Here is a 6,684-nt window from a genome sequence, read left to right as displayed (position 1 = left end):
AGTTTCATACAAAATGTTTTTCTTAATTTTCAACATTTTGTTGTTTTTCTTTATTTGATAAATTATCACATTACCTAGCACTCTAACTGAAAGAAGATTATTTAATATTTTCATAACATATGATGCAAAGGGCTGCAACACCATTCACTTGCAGAATTTGGTAGAATTTTTTGACCTGTATTTGTTGTAAATTTATGTTGTCGTATGCCAAATTTTAGGTAGTCAAAATGTTTACTGGCCAACTATAGGTACATAAATGAACTTGATAATTAGTGTCGGTATATGGCTAATGGTTTTGTTAATTGTGAAAACAATATTTTTCAATAAGAAATTAAAAGTGTTCTTCAAGTTATCCCACTTTGTTCTGTTTTGCGTTTTTTATCTCACTTTACAATGGTGTTTCATTTTCAGGGCTTAGACAGTTTGCTTCAGAAAAATTTGATGAAACTTAGTTACTGAAAAACTTTTGTGGTTCTAGAATTTATGATGTTTAAAGAAGACGCAAATGGACATTTAATTTCCTTGCGGTTAAAATTTTATTAATTCAATGGGTTCAACACTGTGGTTCTGTAACTTTGTTTGTGATATCTGATAGTTCAGCTTGTTTTTATCATTATTCTACAGTCTTATGACAGAGTCTCACTAATAACAGAAGTAATTATTTTTCGAGTAATTAGGTAATTAAGTTTTAAAATATACTGTCTACTCTGTTAGTCAAAAACTTATGCTGGCTAAGACCTCTGGAATAGCTTTAAAAAAGGAAAATGGATTTCTAAGATTTACCAAGCTTATTTTTGTCAACTTGTAGCTAGGCATCTCTATAGACAGTCACATCCATTATCTATTGGAGTGCGATTTGCTATTTATAACTGTTTTTTTCCTCAAATGGTCTTTGTTCTTGGTGCACCCAGTTTTCATAAAATTTTCGTGATTTAGGCATCTTCAGCCATATATAGTTTTTTTTTAACATTATCACAATAATGAGCGGTCCTGTGGTCAGTTGAGATAGACGCAATCTAAAACTTTCAATGTTTTTAGTGAATAGCTTAATAATTTCAATGTTTTTACAATGTTTTCGTGCGCATTTTTTGTGCATTTTGTTTCTTTGAGTCTGTATTGTTCCTTTTTTTTGTAGTCGTACGACATATTCTGGACCATGAAAGGTATCAGTTGCTTCCTATGCAGGTAAAAAACCTCTCAATGGTAGAATCTCCCGATCATTTTACTTTATGCATTATGTTTCTAATCAGTTTGCCATTAACTCTTTTTAAAAAATGCCACTTTAATGTTTCCCCTTTTGCTCATTTTTTTGTCAACTTGTTACCAAATCGCATTGAGAACATTTCTCATGTTTTTTTCTAATGAAGTACTGGTTAATCTGCTCTTGTATAAATTTTACCTGATGCCGTTTTGATTTGGCTATTAATGGTGTTCGAAAAAGATAACAAGTTTTGATCGTAATAAAAATGTGTAATTAATTGATTTTTATATCCGTCTTTCCTGATAGACATATTATGGCAGTCACAGGTCTCATCAGCCCTCTAAGGTAATTTTTTTTTTCATTTAGTAATTTGCTGAACGAATAGGCGATATGTTATTTTTTTAATCTCCTCCTCATTTGGTAGAAAATTAAGTTAAAAATGTAGATCAGCGGGGTCTGAACTTTATGTGCACATTGCCGAGCTTCTTCGTTTCCTTCGAAAACTGAACACATCGGCGATTTGTTACGTGTGGAGCCAAATATACTGACGACTTCTTATGATGAAAACCGAACTTACCGAACAGTTCTACACCATTTTTGTTCGGTCTTCAGGACTAGGTTAGACAAAAGAGACATTAAACGATATAAATGCATACAGTTAATTTTTTTGGGCAATTATTCTGGCTAATACCAAAAGCGAAGATTAAAAGAAACTTGAAATGAGAGAAAAGTAGATCACGGCTAAACACGGCTAATTTTCTACACTTCGAGATAAAATTACAAACTTATGAAAATAGTCTATCTTATGCATTGGTTTAGATTGGCAAAATGCAGGCGCTAAGCTAAAAGCTCGAATTTGTTAGTTTCGTACGTATTATCACAAGTTTTTTGGCTACAATTTTGTTCAGCTTCAAGTCACAAGACTTCTTGAGTAATGTTTAATTGCTCTGAGCTATTTTTGGTAGTCCGAACATGTATCAAAGCTTTTCAGTTGCTACTTTATAAAGGGCGTGGAACAAAAATCGGCAGTTATCTTTTTCTCGTAGCTCATAATAATACTTTTTAAAGTAAACATTCAAAATTGCTTTTAAACAGTGAATGGTTATAAAACATTAAAACATAGAACAGTGTGACTTTTTCAAACTCTTGCATCTATGGTCTGACGAAAACTCTATTAACTTTATTAACTTAAAGCGCGTGCTCTACTTTATTAGAATCTCTGATTAAAAATGTTGTTTGAAAAATGAGTTGAAATTTATTTTCTCGTGCACAATTTTACACTCTTCAGACTTCATATAAATAATTTAACTGAAGATCAGCTTTTGTTATAAAATCACTATATTGAAAACTGTTGGTCCAGCGTTCATTCAATTTTTCTATAACGTTACTTCGCCAATCACGCATTGAAATCTGGTAAGTCATTTTGCTACTCAAACATATCCGACGAAAAACTTATATTTCATTGCAAAGAAGAATAAGAGATTGAAGTGTTAAAGAAAAATTAACAGAGAAGAAACATAAGTCGTTCCAGTTTATCAAATAAACTGGGCTTCTTCTTTGAAAAATTAGTTCCAAAATAAATTTGGAAACTGCAGCTGATTGTCCTTAAAAAACAACTTGGAACTAGATACTTATTTAAAACCTCAAGAACATTTAATTGATTCACTTTTATTGCAATTAAAACCTTTTCAAAAAGCTAGGATAAAACTCAGCCCTATTTTTTTAAAATGAATCTCTAAGTTCTAATTTCTCAAATGGGAGCAGCTACTGATATCAAGACACAGCTGATTATAAAGTGCATAGAGTAATTTAGGTTTGTTTTGTTAATTAGGGCGTTTGATATTTATTAAAAATGTTCACAAAAGGCAAAGATAAATAAAAAGGTTAAAAAAACATAGAGAAATTCGAATTAGGAGGAAGAGAAAAAAAGATATCAACAAGTGCCTCTTTTATACAGAAATTCATTTCCATACATTCAAAGACCTATTGAATCCAAAGGTTTTACTTTAAAAGTCACACTTAACAAAGAAAAGCACACAATTTCTTTTGATGTTTCATATAGATTAAAAATATTTGAATTTATTTATCACATCGTCTATATCAGCACAACAACTGCGGGTACTAATATTTCAATTTATCACATCGTCTATACCAGCATAACAACTGCGGGTACTTTTATCCGGACGTAAAAATCAGTTGAAATGTGTTGCAAGGTTTTGTTGACAACTTGAACGCGAATCCTAAAATACCGTTATTAATGAAATTAAATTGTTGATACATGTTTTCATTTGTCAATTTTGAAGGATTTACCGGCTTTTTTGACCATTTTCCGAATATTTTTGGACAATTCCCCGGCTTTTTGGGATTATTTTCTGACTATTTTTGGCCAGTTTTGTTGTTTTCCGGACCTACTTTCCCCTATTTTTGACGTTTTCCGAGTCTTACTAGGACTTGGATTTAAACTTGCCAAGTCTTAAATTAGACTTGTATTTGGAATTGCCAAGTCTTAGATCAGACTCGGATTTCGACTGCCAAATTTAAAAAGTGACATGATCATGGTTCTGAATCGGTAATCAAATGAGACTTGTAATTAGACTCGCCCAGTACTGAAATTGACGTGGCCTTAGGTCCGGGAAGTTATCTGGTTATTCACCTACTCATTTCTAACTTTAATGTTTTCGCACTACGGGCAAACATAAAATGACTATGAAAACATACTCGGAAGCAAAATAAGTTTTGTTAGTCTTATATTCGCTATGTTTTACATTGCAATAATGCACTTCGTGTCGTGGTTATTGCAATTTATTATGGCTATGGATAGACAACTATTACATACCGCAATTCAAAAGAAAAATTCTGATCTAATAAATGTCTGCTTAATGTCCCTAAGACTTTTTGTAAGTGTTCTTCTTTTAACGTTTTTTGTCTGATTTTCTTAAAAACTTTTATTCCACCTGTAAAAGCCTGTCCTAGCAGATTAGGCGCTCAGCAGCCTCTTGAAACAGAAAAGTTAACTTGATAAGAAACAATTGGTGTCGCCATAATCTTCTGTTCAATCCTTTTCTCATCACGAATGTTTTGTTCGCAGAAGTGCTATCGGATATTTCAAAAAATTGAAAGTTCTGCACTACACAAAAAAAATGGATGAGATTTTGATGTGGAGAACAAGATTTTTAGCGATGACACAGACTAGAAATGTATCAAAAGTTCAGAGCTCAGAGCAAATGACAGAGCTGGGCCGAATACAAAAAAAATCTTTGTATTCTTCAGCAATATGGTCCTCAATGATATGAATGAAGTGAAAAAAATATTTTACAAGAGACTTTCGACACGACAACAAGTTTGTTTTAATTGGAATAAGTTGCTAACTTTCCAAGGGTATACGCAGAAGGAGAAAAAGGTACCAAAGCGATTGTAGGCAATAGAAATCAACAGAGACTTTTACAGGAGAACGAAGCTGCTTTTTGTGTGAACCCCCCCTCCCACCCAGGTGCTTACTTTGCAGAAGACTTCTAAAATAAAAGTCACCAGAGGGCGTGGCGAGGACTGATAGTTAGACAGACGATATTAGAGAATGCAAAAACATTATTCAATTGCAGAGGATCGAATATAATGACATTGGTAGAACTTTGAAGCTGGTACGCTGTTGCTGGCAGCATGCATGTTAGGAGTTAAGGAACAGCACGTGCTAAAATCAAGTAGCGAAACTCTGCGGCACAAGAAACCCCGGTACAAAGAGCGATTGAGGACCAATTGGAAGGACATTTTGAGTGAATGATTACAGACATGGTAGTATTGTTCACAGTTGAGCCATCGGTTCACAGTTGTTCACAGTTTTGTGTTAGAATATCGATCAAACTATAGTCTTAAACTTAGTGAGAATTAGAAAGAAAGTTTGACTTACCAGATTAGAAAGACAAGCAATATGACTTCAATCAAAGAAAATATATAAATGAATCGTCAAGAAATGGTGCTGAGAATCAATATTCGGTTCAAGTTGGTGAATCTAGATAACTATTATTAGAGTTAGATTAATTGATGTAAAATCTTCCCAGCATGTATTAAATGATGATGATATCTCCGGAGGTGTGAATGAATTCTTAGAAAAGTGCAAATGCATTCCTTTTATGGTTCCCTTTGCGACTGATTTGCAGAAGCAAACCATATTGGGTAACCTTTGCGACCCCCACTATAAATCACGGTGCTAAGATTAGTTTTGTATCTTGACTTTTTCACACTGATAATGGGTATATATACAGCTGATTTTTGAGTCCTTTTTCATCCCCAAATTCAAATCACCATCTTGATCTAATAATCAGATCTCTCCTGTAAATCTCTAATTTCTTCTGTAAAATATCATTTTGTTATTCTCTCATTTTTATGAGAAATTAATTCTTTTACTTAGTTAAAAACGCTTTTTATTCCGCTTGTGAAAGTCCATAACCCAACAGGTTATGGGCCCAGCAATTTTCTAAGTCATAAAATTAATTTCCAAAACAAAACTAATTTGTTGTTGACAGTCATAATCATTTTCTGCTTAGTACCTTTTCTTTTCACAACTGTTTTGCCCGCTCAAACTTCAATGGATCAACAGACAGTGAAGCTGCTGACCTACACAGGAAAGGCACAGGACTTTCCAATCTGGAGCACAAGATTTGTGGCGATGATGCAGACGAAGGGACTCTACAATTCACTACTGGGGACAGAGGAGCAACCCAATGAGCCTGCGCCACTGGCCAATGGGGCAACCAATGATGAAAAGAAGAACCACAAGGTGCTGAAGGATTCATAAGAGAAGGAAGTTGCAGACATCAAGGAGAAACGGAACAATGTGTGGTGCCATCTGGCACTGACTCTAGATGCAACAACCCTCATGCTGATGAGACATGACTGTGTGGGAGATGAAGGCATTGGAGATGGAGCAAAGGCTTGGAAGCTTTTGCAAGAGAGATTTCAGAGTGTGGAGACGCCGACAGTGGTGACTTTAGTGGCACAGCTTGCTCGACTGCAGCTCGAGGATTCTGAGGATTTGGACAGCTTCTTCATCAGAGGACAGGAGTTGCTCACAAGGCTAAAAGAAGCAGGGGAAGCAGTCTCAGAGACCCTCTTCAACGCCTTGGTCCTCAATGGTCTGCCAATGAGGTATGAAAGTTTTGTTATACAGGAAAGCTTCAACCCGGCAACGAACTTCACAGAGCTGAGGAAAAGGCTGCAGAACTTTCATGAGAGCACGGTGCAGAGACACAAGGGACAAAGTGGTTCAGTGGCACTGGCAGTGAAGCGTGACTTCAAGAAGGGACCCAAGAAAGGAAACTGCTTTGTGTGTGGGATCCCTGGACACTTTGCCAAGGACTGCAGGAGGAAGGAGACAGCACAATGCAGCAAGTGTGGTGAGAAGGGTCACCTAGACAGGGCATGCAAGAGACAAAGAGATGGAGGCAAACATGAGTCGGTGGCAATGGGTCCAACATTGGCTACACCAG

General features: G+C 35.3%; 1 protein-coding gene across 1 annotated transcript in view; it reads left to right on the top strand.

Moving 5' to 3' along the window:
• Positions 1 to 2,295: 2,295 nt before the first annotated feature.
• The window catches only part of LOC142350594 (uncharacterized), a 29,669-nt gene continuing 25,280 nt past the window's right edge, over positions 2,296 to 6,684 (top strand). Inside the window, exon 1 of the mRNA XM_075402480.1 lies at positions 2,296 to 2,614. The gene's annotated coding sequence lies outside the window, so the exon portion shown is untranslated. The remainder of the gene's footprint in view (positions 2,615 to 6,684) is intronic.

The sequence above is a fragment of the Convolutriloba macropyga genome, chromosome 12 (assembly GCF_964194025.1).
Source record: "Convolutriloba macropyga chromosome 12, txConMacr16.3, whole genome shotgun sequence".
Taxonomy (NCBI): Eukaryota; Metazoa; Xenacoelomorpha; order Acoela; family Convolutidae; genus Convolutriloba; species Convolutriloba macropyga.
This window is presented reverse-complemented; position numbering and strand designations above follow the sequence as displayed.